The sequence below is a fragment of the Furipterus horrens genome, unplaced genomic scaffold, assembly GCF_987537825.1.
Source record: "Furipterus horrens unplaced genomic scaffold, mFurHor1.1.pri manual_scaffold_5, whole genome shotgun sequence".
Classification (NCBI taxonomy): domain Eukaryota; kingdom Metazoa; phylum Chordata; class Mammalia; order Chiroptera; family Furipteridae; genus Furipterus; species Furipterus horrens.
In genome coordinates, this window is record NW_028327175.1 from 62,770,688 (window position 1) to 62,795,629 (window position 24,942).

General features: G+C 36.0%; 1 protein-coding gene across 1 annotated transcript in view; it reads right to left on the bottom strand.

Moving 5' to 3' along the window:
* KIAA0825 (KIAA0825 ortholog) overlaps positions 1 to 24,942 on the bottom strand; it is a 386,922-nt gene that overhangs the window by 90,003 nt on the left and 271,977 nt on the right. The window lies entirely within an intron of this gene.

Here is a 24,942-nt window from a genome sequence, read left to right on the forward strand (position 1 = left end):
CACTTGAAAACTCACATACCTAACTATTAGAATTATTGTCATTCTTCCAAAGCATCACTCATATTAATACAGTGATGAACAAATTCATTCACCTGAATAATTAACCTTTACTACAGCATAATTACCTTAAGTACAGATTAATGGTTTCTATTCAACTTAAGATATTAAACTACCAGAGAAATCACATTTACTAAATATACTACGAAAATCAGTTGTTTCCTGCTACTCTAAGGAATTAATATCTACGATGAAGTTGTGAAGTGTTTTTAAAAGCTTGTGTTCATCTACGCCATTAAACAAAAACAGCAAAATAGAGCAAAATGAAATTAACAAAGTGCTAATAAAATACAACTTTTTGTTGATATCTTAGATATATAACTTTATTCATTATTGTACAACTCTTGGTTTTTTTTACATGTGGGAGATTTAAAAAGTCATCCAGTGATTTTTATAGTGCAACCGTATGCTAGATAAAGATATTTAAGCTGTCAGTATAAACTGCTTCTGTTTTCATTTTGCATTTAATTTCAATGCCAGACTCAAGGCATAAATTTTTCATCACCTGCAATGCTATGAATAAAAGATTAAAAAAAGAACTGAGAAGAAATTCTAACACATGCAGTGCATGCAGCACATTGTGCAGACACAGTATTCATAACTAGATGTTTAATTTTCATTTTTTTAAACATCAGGAACATTATTATTTGAGTTAATACATTGTGGAGCTAATTTTCAGCATTTAGCTTTGCGGAATTCAAGTTTACTTAGTTTGGGCCAAATAGGCCATTTATTCCACTTGAAACCTGAAGTATATACCCTAAGAGATTTACATGCTACTTTGTTAGCACTGCAGGATTCTTCTATTCTTGTATTTCTAGAAAGGGAATATTTCAACATCATATATTTTTTTGTTTTATTCCATGAAATAGCACACATATTAACCTTGCCTGAAAGTTCAAAGAACTAAGAATTACAGAAATGGTCCCACCTAAACTCAGTTCCTTATCAAGTCTTGCTTCATATTCTCAGCCAAAAGATATAATCAATCCTGAGAGAAGCTATGAGCTCAGGTTTGAGGCATTTTTTAATTTAGTACTTTGGACCGTTTTCTGTAGCCCAGTGCATCTTCATTATCACTTCAGTAGCCACCAAAGGACACAGAGACCAGAACAATTTCTAATTCTTGCCAATAGTGTCTCAGTGAGCAAGAGATGCACAAGAGCCCTCCTAATCTCATCAGGAGGAACTTGGGCTTATTAGCCTTGTCATTCTCAAACTTTGCTTTCTTAGAGTGGTCAAGAGTCTACCAGTGACTCCAGGCCTGTTGAGGATAGAAACAGTCCCTTGGGTGTTAGTGACATCTAATAATGTCTAATTTATTGTCTTTGGCTCTAATTGCTCAAACTACTTTTTATGGTTATTGAAATTAAATTTAGGAAAAGCTTTGGAAAAAATACCTGACCAAAGCATGTTTGAATATATTATTATCAATGTGGTATCCAATTAGCTTAGTTGGTCAGTTGATAGTGCTAATGAGACTTAGGTCATTGGTTCAATTCCAGGGGGATCAGTTAGATTTACTTTGTTCTATGGTCACAAATGAATATCTCATCTTATCCAGCTTGTCTTAGTGCTATTAGTTACCAAAATAACCAAATGAGAGGCTATGAATCGATCAGTGCACATTCATTCCTCCAACTAGGCTCTAGGGGGCAACAGTATCATCATTTTGCAAACATCTTACAGAAATTAGTGTTTTCATATAAAAGCTAATTTTTTTTTTTTTTTTGCTTATTGGTTATGACTGCAAAGCAAGCACTTTCATATCTCCAAAACATTTGATGAGCATTAATTAGCTAGACTTCATAACATCTCTATGATGTTGGCAAGTTTAATTAAGCTTACTTAACAGATCATAAAGCTCAAAACTGAGAGGTTAACTCACTTGTCTGAGGTCACATTAAATGTCAGGGGTACTTCTCAGATTAGAATCCTTGTCTTCTGCATCTCATTCCATCACAGTACCCATGAGACTGCTCTGCCTCTAGCCTGAAGTCACACTAATATGTCACTATATTATCATATTATTGTTGATTAGGCTAGAAGATATAAACTTAGTGAAAAAGGCATGGTGATTCAAGGAGTACAGATGTATCTCCCTTTAAGCAACATAAATGTATGTAAATTTGGATTTGAAAATAGATAAATTAAAGGGTATGATGTCTCATATAGTCTATGCTCCCTCATGTTATTAATCACTTTTGTTGTCATGCCCTAATTTCCCAACTAGACAGTAAGCACAGAGACCAAACCATGTCTTAAATCTCTTTGAATCCATATTCATAGGTATTAGTAAATATTTATTCATTACAATGACAGTTGATTGAAGGGAACAGGAGAATATAAGACTTTATACCCTATGGGAATGGCAACATAGGAGATGAGATGAGTGTCATGATATTGGGCAAAAATGGATTTTTCCTACTGAGGCTCTATAATTATAGCAATTCTAGTTTGATATGTTATATGTGGAAGCTTTATAAGAGTACCTAACACATATCCTGGATACTAGGCATTAAGAGGATCTGCAGAGATAATACATGTAAGAAAAAATTTTGCAAAGAGTAGAATGCTTGAACAGCAGAGTAGAAGAGGCAGCTGGATGCAGCTAGGGAAGGTGGAGACCTCACTGTGCAAACCAGTAGCATCCTGTCCAGGGGGAAGTGGTGCTGTGAGAAAAGCAGTTGCTCATTATTATAGAGGAGAAAATCTGATGGCAGGGTGGGAGAGGAGAAGTAAACATAATTTTTATTTTATAAAATTAGTATTCATAAGATGATTTTGAGCTGTACTTTTCTCACGCTTGAATTGATCTTTAGAAAAAAATCAATTTACCTAGAACATTTCAGAAATATGGCAATTCTGTGCAAGTATGTCTGTATAGATTTTTCCTCCATGAGTAATTGACTTGGATTTGATTCTCTTAGTAAAGGATCAAGTCAAGAACTATTGGGATTGTTTTATAAAATGAGGAGCTATTTTGGAAATAGGTTTTAACACCTATATGATCCATGCAGGAAATGGCAGATTCAGCAGCAAACTCAAGGTATAATGTGCATGTATCTCAGACATGGGCCAATCCAAGTTAGTCATTTCAATACAGTCATCTCCTTCCTGTTCACCTCTCTCCACCATTAAACCTCTGGGTATTGGGATCACAAAAACATAAAACAAAAAATAACCTTTTAAAGTTTATGAGCTGGTCTTATCACTGTCATAGTGGTTAGGGATAATCACTGTATTTTTTCTTATATATGAATATTCTGCACAAATAATTAGAAAGCATAAGTTCATTGCTCAACTTTGTTAAAAACTAGAAAAAATTAAAATAATTTAATGCTTATTCTCAGGTGATATACAGCACTCACTTTCATGCTACACAAATTTACAATATGGTCAATACAGTTCAATTTTCATCTTCTGATTTTTTAAATATTAATGAATTAATGTTTTATACCATTTGAGCTTTGATGATAATTTGCCTCTTTAATGTATGAGAAAATGTACTGGGCACCAGTATTTTGGGGATGGTCTTTTATTGCCATATTAGTGTTTATTAACATGGGAGGTTTCAGGGTCCATGAACCTCCTTAATGTACATGCAAATTTTGGAGGTATATGCAAATTTTGGAGGCATATGCAAATTTTGGAGGTATATGCATATGTTGCATGTTTCTAAGCAGAGAGCTTTTCTTAGAAGTTCAAAGGAGTTTCTGTTTCAAAAAAGGGCATGAATCACTACTCTAGAGCTGTAGCTTGTATTTACTTCTAAGAAATTAATATTAGTCTCTAATAATTAAAGACCTCTATATATACAAATTTAGTTCTATTTAATTGTCTTATGAATTAGTGGGATATTCAAATGAATGAAAATGCTATATTTTGTTTCTAACATGGAAAAAGAAAGGAAAGGGACACACATGACAATGAAAAAATTTATTCTAATTATAATATTTCTTTACTGAGCATTGGGAGAGATCAACCTGGGCAGCTAAAGAAACATCTTTCCATGAGATACCTGAGATAAAAATAAATCCTCTTTCTAAGATACATTATATGTAGTTCTTCCTAGGAGGTAATATGCTAGATTAGAAATCTTGGGGTTGTTTATAGGTTTATGATCTCTTTGCTATGTGCTTCTGGGAAATGTAAATTAACTATTTTTATTCATTGTCAATCAAACACATCATATCAGACACACGCTGTGTTTAACTAACCTGTTTTTTAAGAAAGGAAACCTATTTTGAACCAAAATATCCCAATCATACACACAAACACAGACACAGAGGGTGAAATGATAGAAAACTGGGTTCTGTTTAGATTTGTACCATCAGTTCACTGAGTTCTCGAAAGCAAGTTAATCTTGCCCAAACCCTTGAAAGATTTTTTTTTCTTTCCCCCCAGCTAACTTAAATACAAAAAGTTGGATTTGAGATAAATCAAATATTTCTCAGCACATCGAAGCTTATTGAAAAATGAAAAAGTTTCTTAGTCCCTATCCCAGGTCCATGGAAACAGAATTACTCCAGAAGGCCCCTGGGAATATATGGTGTAACTAGTGATCCAGGGTGACTCTTAGGATCTTGCAAATTAAGGACATTTGAAAGAATGGATATTCTTAGTCTTTTAAGATTTTTGGATTTTGGCTACTTTGCATGTGTGTCCTTCCTTCTTAAGACCTCAACTACCTAAAACCAATTTCACTTGGAGGCTGGGAAAATACATTTCCAATCATAAAGTTAATTATTGGTGAGTATTCAACACGGCATTCAAAGAGTTAATTCAAAACTCCATTGTCAAGAAATGTAAAGGAATGGAAACGTGTCTGATATTAAAAATAACAACTTTCTATATCAGCCTTTAAAAACCAATACTGATGTCCAAAGGCATTGATAAGCACAGGGTCAGCATAGTTTTTCAGTCAGGCTCTTGGGAAATAGTCATTTAATATGCTCTTCTGAACAATTGGTTCTATTTGAATCTTACAAAAAAGGCTTTCAATTCAAAAGAAGCAAGGGCATGGTATTGGTAGAAAATTGTAAAAGGTTTATGAGTTTGTTTTTTTTTTTTTCATTAAAAATATTGAGAGCCAAGACACCTTCTGTTTCTAATCATGTTTCTATTAACTTGGATTTTTTTCTCCCCAACCTGGAAGTGTGGGGTGAAATCTTATACTTAGTTGTATTGGAAGCATTTGTCCATATAATAAATAATACATTACATTTGATCACTTAGGGAACAGATCTATGACTGAAAACATTGTTAACAACGGGCATTTTCACCTTGGATTCTGTTTTATTCTAGTACTATTACAGTGCATTAAAAAAATGCACACATATATAAAGAAGGAAAAGCAAGATAATGACACACGTATTGACACATATGTTTCCTAATCAACAGTATGCAATTTCAGGTTTAGAGTACTGAAAATTGATTGCAACTAAGCTTCAAAATAGTATGAACAATTTGAGAAGTGACCTAATACTGGGAAGATAACTTTCTTAGGTTTCCACAAGGTAATGCTTAGACATACAAATATATTTCTAGATTTTTCTTTATGCTAGAAGTACTACAGAATGGTTGTATTATTATATACCAGTGGACACTGTATTATAAAAAGAGGGCCATGCAGCATTTTGGTGTACTCACTACTCGACTGGTAACTCATGCTGACTGGTGTGTAATATAGATCATTCCATTATTATTGAAGGTAAAATGCTAAATTGTTGATGTAAATCCAACTGCCCCTTTTGTAAAGTATGTAGATTTACTTTTCCCATTTGATTGACTCCAGGGAGTAACTTTAAATTTTTTTAGGTAGCTAAGTGATTTTCATTTGGGGTGTATGTGAACATGTTTAAAAAAGAATTCCTGTGGATATGGAATTGATATGGAGTTTCTTCTAAATTTTATGTGCCATCTTATTTAAGTTACTGAGATTGAACTAACTTTTGATCTCAGACCATTATTTTGTCTATAACAGAGAAGCATGGTTCTACTATTTCTTTACAATAATTTTGTTATGCCTCAAATTCAAGATTCATACTTTTAGTGACTCTAGATTGATCATTTTCTCAATTAATTATTTGTAAGCCTGTAGGAAACTTATTAATAAGGTGATGTTTAGAATGTCCTCAGTAAGGATGTGAAATCACTACACACAGTGTAGTTTGCCACACTGCTGTCAAACAATCACCAAAATGTCAGGGTGACTTAAAATGTTTTCCAGTGCTTTCCATGCTGTTCTCTAACAATATTTCCATCTATGACCTGTTCTAATGACTCAATGTTTTAGACTGCTGAACATAAATGTTTGAATTTTTTGAAGTTTCTATTGTACTATGAATTACTTTTAAACACAATTTTTTTGGGGGTAGTTCATTTATTTAAGTGACCTCAGAACCTTGGGAAAGGTTAAATTAAAAGTAAAGCTTGTGTCAGCTTCATTTTAAATAGTTTTCTGGTGCCTTTATTTTATGGTAATCTAATCTACATTATCATTAAAATATATCATATATGGATATGATTACCATGCATAATTATTCTAAGCAGTAGCATTACTGTTATCTTATATTTATAATTATTTATTCATTTCAAGTCACTCAGCATGATATTAATGGGGCATGTAGTTAGATACCATTATTTGTTCTTGTGACTTATAATTAGTTCAATATAAAGTATTTTGAAGTTTATAAAAATTATTTCCATGTTACATGCATGTCCATGTATATAAAACTCAAAGATTTTCTTTCTTTAATAATATACTATAATAAGGTTACAAGTGCATTGAAATTCATCTTGTTAGAATGGTAGTAATATATCCCACCAGGACTACTGTTCCTAGTAGCAATTTAAAATAATTATTGTGAGACTTGATGCTAGACATCAGGTTTGCAATAGAATTACAATGAGGGAAGAGTATTAGAGACAAAACATTGCTGGAAGAAAACTTCATAATGGCGCAATTTGGAACTAAGCCTCAATTTTACAGTAATAGATTCTCTTTATGATGGCACAAAGGAGTGAATGCACTTAGCAAATTTAAATCTATTATTAGTCACACTTTGTGGATAGCAGTGCAAAAAGGAGAAAAGAAATTAGCTTCTTAAGTATGTTCTTATATAAAACAGGTTCCAGTAAGAAAAGTCATATAAAATCTCCTTGTTACAGTTCAGAAGCACTGTCAGTCTTTATAACAGCAGGGAGTTGTCCAGGTTTAAAAGTCTTTCCAAAATAGTTCTGGAGGTCTCTAATTTCAAATTACAAGTTTCTGAAGTCAGAATATACTCAACATAAGTATATTTCTTATTTACAGAAATACATTTCAGCACAAGAAAGACAGATAATTTGGTCTCTGCTGCTTACTATGATCTCTCTCCTTGAATGAAGAGGTGTTTGTAGTTCACACTGGTGCTATACCCAACTTCAACGTGATTTCATTACAGTAAGAGAACTCAGCAGCATTAAGTGGGTATGATTTGTCACTCATCCATGTAAAAGGAGTTTCAGTGGGCAATTTTGCAAAGGAAACCAATAGCAAGAATTAGGTAGGCATTTTTACTATAAAATCAAAATACTAAAATCCAAGCTCCCATTTTCAAGTTAAGTAAAATGTTCTATTTTTGCTTTAATTATATCCATTTTTCCTATCTCATCTTAAAGTAATATTGAGAATATTTGATAAAAGCATGATTAAGTTTTAAAATAACATACAACACTTTCATAATATTATAGACTGAATTTATAGGGATGCAACTGTAATCCTTAAGAATTATTAAATAAAATACTTATCTGAGATGATTAACTTAAGTATTTATCTGTGAAGAGGAGCAGTAAAACCCAGTGGGATTGGGAAGGGTTAACCATATATACAATTTAATATTGGTAGACTGATGTGATAAGAAGCAAGGACCAACAATGGTCACCTGTAAAATAAAGTTCTGGGCAGCCAAAACAGGGCAGGTTAAAAAAAAAAAAAAAAAACAGTCCAAGGGAATTACTTTAAAAAAACATTTTCTCATAAAAAATAAAAAGAAGCACTTTCTCATAAATTTATATATTTACTGCTCATATTAACATGTAATATCTCTTTCCTATGATTTTGTTTTGCTTCTGTAGCTATCTATTGCTGTATTTGTTTAATCACTTGAGTACCCTTTTATCCTCCTGGGATCCAGTTAGTAGTTTATACGTAGGCTCAGCTTTGCCAGCATCAAATTAATGTGTAAATTATATACTCTCTTTCCTTTACTTCAAAAACATTACCCTCTTTCAGTTTTTCTCCCACTTCTCAGTCTATAGTATGCAGTTACGTCTTATTTCACCCACTGCATACTGGGTGGTCTCATCCATTTTCATGGCTTCAGTTAGCATCTATTTACTGATGACTGAAATCTGTCTTTATACTGAACTCCAAACCTATATACTGAGGATCTACCTCAGACATTCCATAGACGTCTCAACCTCAAAGTGCTGCAAGCTGAATTTGGCATCTACAATCTCATTGAAACCAAATAGTGTATTCTTTCCCAGGCATTCCTCTTAATGAACCATTGCCTCAGTTGCCCAAGCTAGAAACCTTTGTGTCATCTCTGAAACATATTCTTCTCTCTCCCACGTCCAACCAGTCTCCAAGTTCAGATGCTTTTACCTCCTATTTCACAAATGTGTTCATTTCCACCTTTTCCCACTGCCACTGTCCTGTTTTAGGGCACCATCATCTCTCTATAAAATGATCCTAACAGTCTCCCAATCAGTTTTATCTCGCTCTGACTGATCCATTTTCCATGTTACAGAACAAATATTTTTTCAAATCATTTTTCAAAAATGGTAAAAGAGAAGATTGATAAATGTGAGTACCTAAATTTAAAAAAGGATCTCCTCAGGAAAATAATCAAATAAAAGGATAAAACAAATAGGGAAAAATAGGGGACTTCCGGCCAAGATGGAGGCTTAGACGGACACGCTAGGTCTCCCTCTACAACTAGAGAGGAATACAACTACTTCAAAACAAAGGATAACTAGAAATTCCAGAAAATAAAACTACACGGAAGCCCAACATATGAAGTTATAAACCAGCGGTGCCATTTGGGCAGGTAAGAGTTAAAGAGGGCAGTGCTGTTTGCCGTCGCACCTGGAGCGGCAGGGCGGCGAGGAATCCCGGCCGGTCAAGCCCCTGGCGGTGCGCGACCCGGCGCTGGGGAGAACGGCCGCCGCATCGCCTTGAACAGTGAGGCCCAGGGGGGCGGGAGGACGGATCCCGGTCTACTAGCGGAATAACTGTGTGAATCCATCTTGGACCCCCGCCCCCAAAGAAAGCACCACAGGGCTGCGAAATAGGTCACAGACAGGCGCCGGTCGCTGACTTGTGACGCGTACACAGGCACTGCCCCCGACAGCCGGCCCAAGAAAACAAAACGCATCTGTCAAAATGAGGCAGACAACTATAGAAATCCCGGTGACGCAGCTCACCAGGCAGCAGATAGAGAACCTGACAGATGAACAGATAAGAAACCTGTCAGAGGCTCAGTTCTGGGCCATTGTTATCAGGTGGCTTACAGAATTCACAAAAGAGCAGGAAAAAGATAAGAAAGAAGCGAAAAACTTTCATAACGAAAGGAACAAAACCGCATACGAGAAAGATGGTGAGAAAAAAAAATCCAGAGTTCATTTCAACAAACTGGAATATGGAGAAGGAACAAGCAGTCAACCAATGCAGCGAGAGGAAATGGGAAGCAACAATGAGAGGATCAGAAACCTCTGGGACAGCTATAAAAGGCCCAACATAAGAATCATTGGTTTGCCAGAGAATGAGGAAGATGAACTAGAACTTGAAAAATTGAGTGAAAATATAATAAAGGAGAACTTTCCAGACTTGGGGAAGGGAATAGACTTGCAGGTCCAGGAAGCAAGGAGAGTTCCCAAGAGACTGGACCCAGGGAGAACCACTCCAAGACACATTATAATCAAAATGTCAAAAATTAAAGATAAAGAGAGAATCTTAAAAGCAGCAAGAGAGAAGAAAAGAATTATGTACAAAGGGGTCCCAATTAGACTATCAGCTGACTTCTCAAGGGAAACCCTACAGGCAAGAAGGGACTGGCAAGAAATATTCAAAGTAATGAAAATCCAAAACCTACAACCACGAATACTCTATCCAGCGAAATTGTCATTCAGAATAGAAGGACAGAGAAAGTGTTTCCAGGACAAAATAAAACTGAAAGAGTTCATTAGATCCAAACCACTGTTATATGAGATGTTAAAGGGACTAGTTTAAAAAAAAGAAGCTAGGGAGATGAAACAAAGGCAAACTAAATAGGCAACGAGAGTGGAAAAGGAACTGTGGGTACGGGAAGCATATTGGGGGGAGGTCAACAGGGAGGGGGAATGGGGAAAGGGAGGGAGATGATATAGGAATTGGGGATCAAGGTAGGAGAGAATGGAATAGACGGAGAGAGGTTGGGAGGAACTGTATGCACAACTAATGGACATAATCTAAAAGGGGGGGACAACTGGAGGGAGGGGGGCCACCGGGTGGAGGGGAGCAGAGGGAAGGGAAATTGGCACAAATGTAATATTTTAATCAATAAAACACATTAAATCTGAAAAAAAATAAAAAATAAATAGGGAAAAATAGTTGCAATATATAGAGAAAATAGTTAATGTTGTAATCAATAAAGCCTTTCATAAATATGTATCTAAAAGAAATATGAGCAAAGTACATAAACAGCACATATGCAAAAAAATAAAACAGGTTTTAAGAATCAGAAAATATGTTGAACCTCACTCACTGTAAAGGAAATGCAAATTAAAATTAGTTATCATTTTTCATTTATCAGATTGAGAAAATATTAAAATCTGAGCATGAGGGGAAAATAAGCCCTACTATATACTATTGACGGCTATATAAATTAGCAAAACCTCTTTTTATCTATTTAAAATGTTAAATAACAGTTTTCTTTAATCAGACATTACTCCTTCTAGAAACATATCCTTCAGAGGTATTAATATATCTACACAAAGATAAATGAGGATGCTTACTATAGCATCAATAGTGTTTGGCTAAGTAATTTATAAAAATCCATATTCTGAAGTATTTGACTATAGTTAAAAAGAATAGGATGGATTTTCATGAGGTCATTTGAAAAAAATCTCCATGTTACATTGTCAAGTATAAAAAGATACAGAACAGTTTGTATAGTATGCTCTTATTTGTTTAAAAAATGATATATATGTGTGCAGTATTCCCCCGTTTATCGTGGGCATTACGTTCTAGACCCCCACCCCGCCCAATAGGTGAAAATCCGCGAAGTAGGAACCTGACATTTATTTTAGTATTTATATATATTTTAAGGCTTTATAAACCCTTCCCACACACTTATAAACCATTCCCAATCCCTTATTAACCTTTCCCACTCCCTTATTAATCTCTTCCACACTTTTATAAACACTACTTATGTTCTTAAACATATTCTACACTTTTAAACCTACGTAACTTTAATAACATATGTATACAGTATTGCAAAATTCCGTGATAAATAATTAAATATAATATTTTAAAAAATCCCGCAATACAGTGAGGCCGCGATAAGTGAACCACAATATAGAGAGGAACTACTGTATATGTATAGACAGAAATTCTTTGAAAAACTGCATATAAGGAGTTCACAGCAATTGCCATTGGGGAGCACTTTCAGGCTGGCACATGTGCCAGCTTTTCAATAATTAAAAACAGTTTTGTATAAACATTACAAATATTGTCATGCCATTCTCACCTTTAAAAAAACTTTATGTCTCCTAATTACCATTAGGATAACATTCAAGTTCCTTAACAAAGCTTATGTGACACTTAAAACTGGGACTCAGCCTCATAGTCACCCTTTCTCTTATTACTCCCTTCTCTCAAACTGCACCCTCTGGTCACAATGAACATCTCGGTTCCTCAAATGCACTTGGAGCAGATCTTTCTGCATTGTTCACCTTTTCCTAGCTAAATCTTCACGCTTCAGAACTCAGCTTGAAAGTCTCTTTGGCCAGGAAGGCTTCTCTGATCTTCATCTCTCTATTTAGCACTTACCACTCTTGATATTTAACTGTTAGACTTCTCTGCCACTAGACTACAAGCTCCATGAGGACAGGTACCATGCCTCTCTTGCTCAAATTAAAATCTCAGGGATTAATATAATACCTAGGCTTTGAATAAGTGGATATATATGAGCAGAAGGAACTAAAAGAGATTATATACATATTTACTTATTAATTTAAGGATTGTTAAGCAGCTGCAATTTGACTGATGTTTAGCAGCAATTTTGGAAATAAAATAAATAATGAGCCAAAATTGGGTAGTTTGAAGTATAAGAACACACAATTGCTCAGAATACTTACAACCATATAACAACAGCAAAGAAACATCTAGAGGGGGACAGAGGGATGCAGTTCCCCAACAAAGGTGCTTTGTTTCTGCCCAAAGGGAGACTCAACCTTCTCCTCTCTGCAGCTTTGCAAGGACTCTATTCCAGAGTTACTGTGCTCTCCAGAAATGGACACTGGGAAACATACCAGAGGAGGTTACCAGTGACCCCCTGTATAACATCTTGGGATAGAAACATTATTGCCAAAGTTTTATGTGGTGCCCAACCCTATCCAACTTTCAGGAACATTTTGTTGAGTTCAAGGCCACTCAGTGCTTCAGAAATCTTGAAAGAAATATGAGAGGCAAGATATCTAATCAGAGAAAATAGCGTAGGAAGACTTGCTTGACTTTCTCATCCAGCTGCAGTAATACTAATAGCCTCTGGCTCATTTTCTCCCCTTCAATTCCAGTACCCAAGTCCTCAAAGATATTTTCTGCCAATGATCTACCATATGGTTCTTTTCACTCCACCTCCACTGCTACCATTTGAATGTAGGTGCCCATCACTTCTTCTTTGGAGAACCTCTGGACCTTTAACTTCATTCTTTCCCACTTAAGATGCATTTTTCCCCATGCCTGCCAGAATATATTCCTGTGCTTACTACTCTATTTCCACTCCATATGTTTTCCCCATCAGTGATTATTTGCTCCCCTTTCTTCAAAACCACCTGTACATTGATGACTCCCAAATTTATGGTTTAGTCCTGACCTTTCTCCCGAGTTTCCAATAGGAAACTCAACACATACCCGAACTTGTTCTCTTTCCCTGAGAGCTTTTTGTCCATATGTCTCATCTTGTTAATGCCATTATCTTACTCAGAGGGGATCAAGCTACAAGCATTAAATAATTTTCTTTTGCTTTTCCCACAATTACTTAAATATTTTAGTAATTCTTTTTTCCAAAGCTTCCCCAGATTGCTCTCTTTTTATGCTTGCTGCACTGTAGGGATTCCAGTCCTCAGAAATCTTAGTCTTCTGTTTTCCAGGCCTATAGTACCTCCCCATCTAGACAATCCTCTGATCTGCCAGGATAGCCTCATAATAAGTCCCAATGCCTTTCCAGAGCATAGGTTAAGGGAATTGTTGCTCCCTGAATCCAGGTGACATTTCCAGTCTTACTTCCAACTACACTTCCCATGATTCCTATTCTCTCATCATAATGAACCATACTTTCTATTTTTAAACAGTGCCAAATTTGTCAATACCTCTGTTCCTTTCTTTGCTAATGCAATTTCCTCAGTCCAGCATATGCCTTCCCTTTTTCTAGCTGGCCAACTCCTATAACTCCTTTCCTTCAATCCTGTAAGTCATCTCTCACATGGAGTTTTTTCTCTTTGCCCCCAAGTTGAATTAATTGATTACTCATCTGCACAGTTAAGGACACATATAAAAATGTGTCCTGACCAGCTGTTTAGGACTGTCACTACTACATGATCAAGTACAAATGGTTTAATGGCTAAACAAAAATATGAATTTTGACTCCTTCAGGGCCTAGCACAGTCTTTGGCACATAGTAATCACTTGATACATGAACGAATCATTGTGTGTGGGATAAATAATGCCTATGATGGCACTGTGTTTCTACATCCAAATTAACTTTGTTGGAATGGCAGCTAAAGAACTCTTTCAAGTTATCTGTTCCTTCTCCAATATCATTTCTTCTTTATTTTTCAAGTCTCAGAGACACGCTCTATGCCTCATTTCAGTCATAAATATCCTTTATTTGCATTTATATCCTCTTCTGAACTTCTGCTTCACTATTTCTCCTACTTGGAAAGGATTCTGCCTCTTTGAACAGCATAAAGTTTCTAAGCATGTCTCTTTTCAACTTAAGAACTCTAAAATACTCTGCATTTCATGCAGGTTGTGTACCAGTTTGTGTTCTCCTAGATCCACACCATGTTTATGATACAATTTATCACACACATACTCTCTCATGCACACACACACACGTATATTTTTTCTAAAGTTTAAACCATAAGAAACTGAAAATATTCAAGTTTTGTACCTACAAAAATGGCAATTTCATGTGGTTCAACTTAATTATAAGACAGGCTACTATGTCAAAAAAGTTTTTGTTTTTTTGGGGGGTACAATTCTATGCAGACAGTAGGCCAGAGGTTTCCAAAGTGAGGTATGTGGATCCCTATAGGCCCCAAGGATCCTTTTTGGAGTTGCTAAAAATCAAAACAATTTTCATAATAATACTATTATTTGCCTTTTTCACCGTGTTGAAATTTGTATTGATGATGTAAAAGCAACAGTGAGTAAAATGACTGGTGCCTTCACACAAACCAATGTAGCAGCACGAAACTCTATTAGTGCTCATTGTATTCTTCACTGTTCTGCACTTGTATTAAATAAATAAGCCAGTTTTACCTAGGGATACCGTTGAGGAATCAGTAAAAATAATCCATTTTATTAAATCAAGACCCTACATATCCATCTATTTAGTATTCTATGTGATGAAATGGAAAGTACACCTAAGGTACTCCCACTGCATTCCAGAGAACAACGGTTGTCTAGAGGAGGCACATGTGTGATTGAGTTGAGGGCTGAACTAGCCACCCTTGCCATGGAACACCATTTTTACATGAAAGAACAATTGACAGGCATCTGTTAGAGGTCTTCTCAAAAGTGAACAAAGTGAAAGCCATTTCAAGAAAAGTAACTGACAGTGTTTTTTGCCAATGATAAAATTCAAATATGCAAGAAAATCAGAATTTTGGAAAATTGTGTCTACCATCATAAACTTCACAGCTTCCTAATATTTAATGATTTTCTGATGAGATCAAAGGTGATACTAACAATTATAATTTTTTGATATTGTATGGAGAAAAGTAGCAACATTTGAAAATCTGTACAACTCAGTGATGATTTTTTTTCAAATGAACAATATATAAAGTTACTAAATGTTACATGGTAAAAGATCCATTTGAAGTCCAAGACATGGTTTCAGATTCCACAATGCAGCTAACCTTTGGGAAGCCACCATATCAAAACAAATTCAATGTGGAAACAGATATAAGAATCCAGCTGCATTAAACCAGAAATTAAAAATATTTGCAAAAATATAAAGCAATGTCACTTTTATCACTATTTTTTAAAAATATGATTTCATAAAACATGTTATGTTAATATGTATTTGATTTGTTATTTTCAAGAGAACTAACAAATATTTTAAACACTTCTCAGTTTTAATTTCTAATGTAGTAAATATCAGTAAATATAATCCACATAAACAAAAGCTCTTTAGGAGTCTCCGTTAAGTTTTATGGATACAAAAGTGTCCAGATATCAGAAATTTGAGAACCATTACAGTGGGTGCTTAACAAATGTCTAGTGAGTTAGCGAATCAACAAAGCAGTGCAAAAGAAACAAGGAAGGTTGTGATTCTATAAGCTTAGTTATATGATTAGGGGTTCACTTTTGTGGGCTGCCTCCAATACTTGGCTCTTACCGAAGTGAATGAGGATTAAATCCTACTCAATTTCAGAAAACAATAAGATGTTCCATCAGAGACAAGTCAAATGAAGCTGTTTTAAATGGGAGCAGGACTAATTATTCTTTAAAGATTCCAAATAAAGGAGGACTCGAGAAGTAAATGCCTCCCTCACTTTGCACTGGTTCTAAATATCAGACAATATTTTTAAGACCTACTTGTGAACTTTCCTTAAGTTGCTTTGGAAAAAGTGAGTTATGAACACTCACTACTAGACGGTGTGCTCCTGGGAGGCTGGATCACCACGGCACAATACTGGAAAGTGGCCAGTCTACTAGCTTCAGGCCGAGCTGTCACAACACAGCTCCGCTGGGCTGGCGGTGGGGGACGTGGATGGCAGAGGAATACTCAGACAGCTGCTGCATAGTGAAGTAAAGTGGGGCAACCACGAGGGGAGGGGGCCAAAGCAACACTTCAAAGGAGCACTGAATTACAATGTCAAAAACATGTGGCAAAGTTGTTGACTGCCGAGAACCCGCAACAGTGACAGGCTGGTCTGCTATGCCACAAAAAGAAACAGAGTGGCTCTTTTTGAGCAAAGGCATTGGGCCAAAAGAGACTAAGAGGCAAATAGCAGCTGCAGCCTCATATCAAAGGAGAATCTTTATAATATATTCTACGAGAAAAGGATTGTTGGTCATGCTCTGTTTATCTATTCAGCCACACCTGCACAGATAGGCACCAGGAGCCCAATTCTGAAAAATGAAGGACTCTGATGAATAAACGGCATTCTTTTTCTTCCCTGAGATCTCCCTACACACTTCATTTTTGCCTCTTATGTCACAAATTGCTTTCAGCCCGGTATTCTAATTATACTTGAATAAACTTATTTCTTCCATATCTAGTGTAAACTTACTGAAGACCACTTGCCCCATAGCTCTGTGCCATGTACACAGTAGGTGCTTGATAAATACCTGTTGAATAAATTACATCCAAAATTAGCAGAAAAGCTTCATTAATATTGTAAAATTGTCAAAAAACCTGCTGTCATATCCTTATTCATCTATTGGTTCCTCCAACAAATATTTATCAAGCCCCTGTTACATTCAAGGTTAATGTGCTAGATCATGATGATGTTAAGATGAAATAGACATGGGAAATGAAGAGAGGAAAAAAGCAGGATCAAATTTCACAAAAGATACACACAAGGAGAAGAAAATGTTAGGCTTACTTTACCAAAACTCCACAAACCTCCAAGGATGAGTAGGATGTTGTGCATATAAAATAGAGTAGTTGGTACAGAACAGAAAAAAATGTGCCAGAAGAACGTGGAGTGCTCATTTATTGAGCCAATTTGAGTCCACTGCTAGAAGCAATGTAACAGAAAGAGCTTACTTTGGAATTCACAGGAGCTCACAAGCTTCATGTTTCATATAGAGAATATAAAGAACAAGATTAGTTAACATTGGCACATATAACAGAACAGCGTTGTGAAGTTTCCTTTTGGGGCTTTTATTTTATTTTTGTTTTGCTGATGTCATGTGATGATGCGCAAGAAGGATGGGATACCACTTAGAAAAGTTTCTGGTTTCAGTCATGTGATTTTGTAAAAGTCACACCCTCCTGGGTCACATTTTAAAGTCTTCACTTCAAAAAAATATATTTTATTTATTTTTTAGAGAGAGGGGAAGGAAGGGAGAAAATAAGGGAGAGAAACATTTATGTGTGGTTGCCTCTCATGCACCCCCAACTGGGGACCTGGCCTGCAACCCAGGCATGTGCCCTGACTGGGAATCAAACCAGCGACCCTTTGGTTCACAGGCCGGTGTTTAATCCACTGAGTCACACCAGTCAGGGCAGTCTTCACTTTTAAGGGGTTAAAATTAAGAAATATTTGGGTGTTGCCATCCATGTCATCCATGTCATAAAACCTTTTGGGGTTGGTTTCCTGGTATATTTAGTATCAGACTCTGTGCTTCATTTGAGCCTACATGGTGGGCAGCCTGCACAATGGCCCTTGATGGTCTCTGTTTTCTATTATTCACATCTCTGTGTCACCACTAAGCAGTTAGGAACTGCCTCCTGCACAGCCATATATATAACCAATACAAGGTTGATTATTAATATGACATGAATAAACTATCTCACCCTTAGACATTGTTGGATGATCCTTCAGGATCCTTTCAGTCATATGAATGTCAGTGAAAAAGAGTGTAACAGGATGTATGAGCAATATGCCACTTTAATTAGTTTTATTACAAAATCAAATATTATTTATTGACCTTGTCACATAATCACCTGAATTTATTTATATTTATCAGTTCATTTCAACAAAATAATTATTGAGCACATATTGTTCTAGGTGTGGGCTAATTAATACTTCATAAGATGAAGAGGCAAGATTCCTGCCCTTAAGAAGCTCACAGAATGGGAAGTGTCATATGAGTGACTCCAGCATTATATGACAGTTACAATGTGGCTGGTCAGGTATGGTTCTTTTGTATGCTAGTGCCAGAAAGCACAACTCAAACCAACTTAAAAAAAAAAAAAAAAAAAACTGATTAGCTAAGATAGCAAAGCACTAATAGAACTTTGAAGAATAACAGGGGACCACTGTCTTGATTTCAGTTTAGCTTCCTTTGGGTTGGCTCCATCTTCAGACAATCCCCCCTCCCCCTGCAGAAAAAGGGAACTCGTTCATGGGTTGCATCCTTTCAACAGCAGAGAAATCAAAGCCTTAGAATGCAGTATTATTGGCCCTGATTAGGCTGATGTGCATCATGTGCTGAACTTTGAACCAATTTCGGAGACTAAGGGGATCAAAGGCATTGATTGGCTCAGCCTTCAGCACATTTTCCTTTACCTGAGGCACAAAGGTGTGAGAAGAGTGATTTCCCAAAGCCTAGTCAGGGTACTATTGCCTCAAGAAGAAGAAAGTGATGCTAGACTGCTAAAATAGCCCTTCTGCTAACTAGGGATATACATGCTTGACTATATATTCAAGAAATTGTCTTTCAGCACTTTGTAGAGATGGATAATGCACCAGCAGCCTAAGCATTTTTCAAGATTTAAACGATGCTGACAAGAAGCTTCTAATCTAGAAAGGGGGATAGGGATAAAACCTAAAGAACTCTGTCCTTTGGAGAGTTTTTAGAACAGATTTCAGTTCCTACTGTAACATTTTAAAAAGCCCCCCAGACGGAGGTGGCCTTTGAAATGATCTCAGAGGAAGGGTGGGTTGGACCTATCTGCCCTAATACAATCTCATCATAACCTAAAGTAAGATAGTTTCTCCTTACTCTGGAATAACCTTTAATATATATATATATATATATATATATATATATATATATATATATATATATATACGATCTTGTTGTAAAAAAAATATGTGAAGAAATAATAGTGCCTACCTTAAACTCAGGGCCTAGCACACTGTTGGCTCTCAAAAAATCCTGGTTGAATGAATGGATGAATAAATGTCTGAATGAACAAATACTATGGCAACATGATAATGGGCAATAGATGAGATTCCTGTGGTCATGTAATGTCAATTTAAAAGCCATCACTAAGCCATGTCTACGACAAGTTGTTTCTCTACAGGTTCCTACGGAGCCACCTTGCTCCCTCAGGTGGCCCTCCGGGGCTCATCAGTAGCATCATTTGCACAGCTCACATTGTGTGTAATGAATTCCAATCTGGCATCCGCCACACCTTCAGCCTTTCAGCATAAAACAAAGTGCAGCTTCCCCCACAGAGCGTCCTGATTAAACAAATTAACTATGGCGCTGCCTGCAAATACACACACTAGAGTGCAGGAAATGAATAGATACAATGGCCAAGTCTGTATTTAATTTTAATTAAATTTCATTCTGTAGCTCAATTAATCCACATCTCCAAATGTCAGCAGGACTGAGGCAAATGGAATGACATCTGCTGCACTGCACAGGACTATAAAACCTTCACTGCATGCTAGGTCTCTGGAAGCACACCAGGAAAAATGAAATATCTTTATTAAGTGTGTAGTAATGTATAGAAGTCTAACTCAGAGTCTAATGAAAGAACATAAACGGGGAAAGAAAATTAGACTACGAATGTGAGTGGTTATGGGCATGGCAAATATTGTTCAATATCCTTCCTTGTGTTATTTATTGTTTTAAAGTTACATTTGGCTTCATAGCTGTTTCCTTGAATATTTACCTAGTGGGTTTCCCGACTGCCCAGGCTGTATTTTTTTTTTTTTTTAACTGACACAGATTTCTTTCCTGATAAAAGGGGATTGATGGAGTAAAGGTGATCTTTCTACATAGAATATGGAAAAGATCACATTTGCTATGCAAGGCCATTTGTTACAGGAAGCCAGAGGTGTAGCAGGAAGAGTGTGGGGTTTGACAAGCCTAGATGAAAATTTTTGTTCTGCCACTTATATATCAGATTAGAAGGTTAAAGAAAACTCCCGACATCATTAATTAGTGAGGCTGTTCTCAGCTTGACAATGACTGGGGGAAATGTCTGTGTAGTATTTTTAGAAAATATCAATGTGAACACTATTTTATCTTATTAAAATAAATTTGTTTAGTGTTATGTGCCAGATAGTGGAGGAGGGAGAGATACAAGTAAAAATAATTAAAATAAAATCTGACTAATTTCTATCAAAGGGAAAGCCCAGATAATTAGGTGAACCCGCAGGAATGCAGAAAGCCTAAGGGATGGGTGCCTGTTTCCTCAGAAATGGCTCTGAAGGATGAATGACATTTGAGCAGATAAATAGTAGGAAAAAATAAACAGACAGAAAGGCACCTAGAAAAAAGTGCATAGGGGAAGTAGTTTGTTTTCTACTGTGAGCAAAGAATTCAAAGACTACAGAGAAAGTATGCTGGGAGATGAAGAGAGAAAGGTACTTGGGGTGGGGGTGAGACTGGCTGATACTGCGTGGACTGTGCAGATCTCCAGGTTTGATCCCACAGAAAACGGGCAATCACTGAGGGCTTAGAGCAAGGGAACAACTGCAACTGCAGAGTTATGGGGGGCAGTGAGTATGACTTTGGCATAAAGATTATTTTGAGCTAAAGACGGTTGAAAACAGCTGGTGCAAGGTTACTCTGACCTCCCTTTTTCTTCTTGGAAGCAGGAGATAAAACTCCCATGTGAAAGGTGTCCTCCCCATACTAGGAGGAAAACATTATTATCATCAGAGGTGAGAGTCCAAGAGAAATCTGTACAGACTAAGTCTTGCCTTTCCTCTCCCATATACTTGAGTTACTTTTCCATAATTACTACTCTTTGTTCAACCTAGTACATAGACACTTAGGTCTAGTCACTTCTTTGGGTCTTTGTTTACCCAGTGAGCCTAGTACGAGCTTGTAAAAAGCTGTATGCTTTTCTCCTGTTAGTCTGTTTTATGTCAATTTGATTCCCAGGCCCAGACAGAGACTCTAAGAAGATAGAGAGAAAGTGTGCCCAGCTCCCAACACCCTGCCCCACAGAGGGCAAGCTATTGGAAGTATGGAGACCACTAGAAGGGATTCCTGACTTCTACTAAATCTACCCACATGTGGAGGCTCATACACAGAAGCAGAGGGGAAACTTAGCTCCTATATACACACCCAAGAAAGGGCTAAATAGAGTGGGATGAAGACTGGCGATGACTCCTACGGACTGAGGAAAGGTCTTCTAGATTAGGGACATAGTAGGCAGGTGAATTGTTAATGTCATGAAACACACAAAGAGAGAGGAATTGAAGGAAACTTTTGTTAAAGGGCATTACAACTAGACATAGTTATTCTCTGTTCAGAAGTTAGAAAAAATGGCCTTTTCCCTACTCTTACTTTCCAATAAATGAGAATTCTTTTCCTACGCAAACTCTTGGCCTCTCTGTCTCTTTACTCTGTTCAGCGGAAGGTGAAGTTGCTTAACCTATTGGTAAAGTTGTAAATAACTAAGTAGACTGTGCCCAACTTCACCCTTCTTTCTGCGATCTGCCTGACTAGGTGGTTCAGTGTCTAACTGTGGGTTCAGAAGCCCACATCTCCATCACTTTTCAGAGCAAAGATGAAGTTCCTGGCCCCATCTGATACTCTTTTATATCTCAATTGTTCACAACCTAAGTGGGGAAGAGGAGTGCTGCTTATTGGTACCCCTTAGGTGTCCCCAAAGCAAGGGAGTATATTTTTTGGCCTTTATTCTGATGTTCGGGACTATTCTAGACCTGAAAGGAGTCCATTTGAGGATCAGCCACATTATTTTATAAAGCACTCAACAAAGAAGACACATAAAACCCAGGGAACGTAACCAAAGGAGGCAAACACTGGGCTAAAGGAGGGACTGAACCCAGAGAAAGTCCAGGTTTCTGTTCATTCAAGAAAAAAACAGCAGCGAAAGCAAGGCTGTCTTCACCTCTGTCATGGCTGTGGTTAAGTGGGAGGGAGCCTGTCTGCTGACTTTGAAACTCAAAATATTAGAAATCTTGATTAACTGTTACTTTAGACTACTAGGTATTACCTATTGTGCCATATTTTGGTTTTACTAAATATGGTCCAAGTAGGGTTTTGTGGGTTGGTTTGAAAGCCTCTAATTTATTGTAACATTATTACAATAATATTTTCCTGCCTCTTTTTAAAGAGACATCTGAACTTTATGAAACATCTTGCAACAAATATTCTCAAGTAACTTATTTGTAAATTGGAGACTCACTAGAATGATATAAAAACATCTGTCAGCAGAAATAGAAAGATTTCAATTTAAGAGGAAAGAAGAAATCTAGCATTATTATTTAAAACATTCAATGTTAGAGACTGAGGTATCTATGTAAAATAATAACCTATAAAAGTTGTTTTTTTACTATATATAAATATTTTGGGAGGGGGAATAAAGTCTCTGCATTTTGGCATACTTTGCACTTCTCTCAGATTTTCTTTTGTATTTCTCATGTATCTGTCTTTATTCTTTTATTTCTTTTTCATATGCCTATGTAAAATTTTAACTTCAATATATTAATTAAAAACTTACAGATAACAAGTAGGACTTTTGATTCTGACAAATTCATCAAGAAAATTTTTCTAGTTCTGCTGGCTAGAATATTGAATTTTAAAATAAGTATATAAAAATATGGTACTGAAATACTGTCTAATAAAAATATACAGAAACTAACAATTAGCTTTTAACTATCTCATGAACCTAGATAGTGAGAAATTGAATTGATATGTGGTTCCTAGTATATTAATGAATTTGAAACAGAAATCAATATGTACCACTAATTCAATCAGGGTTAAAGTTGACTTTACTCCTGCCAGAAAGACAATGAGACATACTGATATTATAACAGTCCAAATATGTAAAAGTGAATAATTGAAGTTGTAAAAAAGCTTTCTTGGGTTAATGAGTTAAATTACATCTAACAATCAATCTTAATGTATAATGGGAATAAGTACATTAAAGTATTTCTGGTTGCAACTTTTCACAATTTGTTTGCATTGATTTCTAAGTATTTTACATACAAATTAGGTATGAAAAATTGAAATTTGAAACACTAACCTATGCTATTGAATGTTGACTACATTTTTCAAGGACCTGGAAAAAAATAATATCTAGCCATTAAGTTATATAATTCTATCAAGGACTTAAAAATGATTGACACTAATTTAGATTGCTTAGTTGAGATTTTTCTTGGAGTCAGGGACCTGTGTTTAGAGCTCCATAAAAATTTCTTTTAGCACTTAAGATCCAGGAATTTAGGCAACTCATATTTATGATAGTATATTGTTGATGGAAATAACTTTTATGTTAAATGATCTTGAATGAGTGTTACTTCCTAAGTCAGCTTTTGATAGTGAATAAAGTTAAAATGCACCTTTTTAGATAGTGAAAGATAGATATACATAGCTAAATGATAAATCCATAAATTCTTAAATTACCTGAATAATTTCCTCAATTTTCAATTTTGTTGCCCCACAATGTGGGTCGCTGAATGGGAAATCACTACATAATAGATTTCCCATCTCTTACCCTTAGTTTTTTTCTCATTCCTTCATTTTATGAAAATAAAAGGTAACATACTGCCCTGTCAGAACTGTACATGAACCTAAGCCACTTAAAGGGTAGGTTTAATAAACCTCCTATATTTTAAGTAATTAATGAACATAAAGTATTAATTAACAACAGGCTCTAAAAATTTACCAAGTTTTCTACTCATATATTTTAAAATAAGTACTATTTACACATTACATGGCATGATATCTAAGTAAGCCTCTTATGAGATACCAAGAGACTAATATGTACTGTAATAATCTCAAAAAAAGATGAGCAGAGCTTAGTGAGAAAAAGCAAAATTTAGAGATGTTTAGAGAGGTTTGAACATCTCCTTCTTGGTCTTGATTTTGACCTTCTACCAGACTCATTGCTAAACAATCCATTCAAACACAAGGATAGTCTGAAAGTGAATGTGGCACATTATATACAACACCATGGAAATGGCAAGCTTTACAGGGAATATTGTAGTAGTACAGAGTCATAAATATTTAAAATAGTTTAAACCTTAGAAATCACCACAGACCAACTGTAGGTCCACCATTCCTCCCCCTGCTTTCCTTTTTACTCTTCCTATCCTATTGTATTTATCTCTCCTTACTCCATCATATCTCTTCCCTCCCTTTTCTCTCCTCACTTTTCCTTCCTCTTCCTTCTCTCCTCCTTCCTTTCTCTTCCCTACTGACTACCCATTCTTTGTGAGGCCTCATGCTCTGTGCCAAGGGAAGATAATTAGGATCACTTATTTGTCTTCAAAGAGCCTATCACCATCTTTATAGGAGGGCGAACACAGTAACAGATTAATTATCATTCACTGTGATGATTACAATGGAAGTGAAGGGAAACTGAGGACAAGCACCTAAAATTAGCTGGCTCGCTGAATGATACATTTTTTTTTAAGATACAAAACTTGTGCTCACAAGTTTATTTACAAGTGTGGTGAAAGTAACATGCTCTGTGTATCTGTTTCACATTATGTTCAGTGACAGACAACTGATAAAAG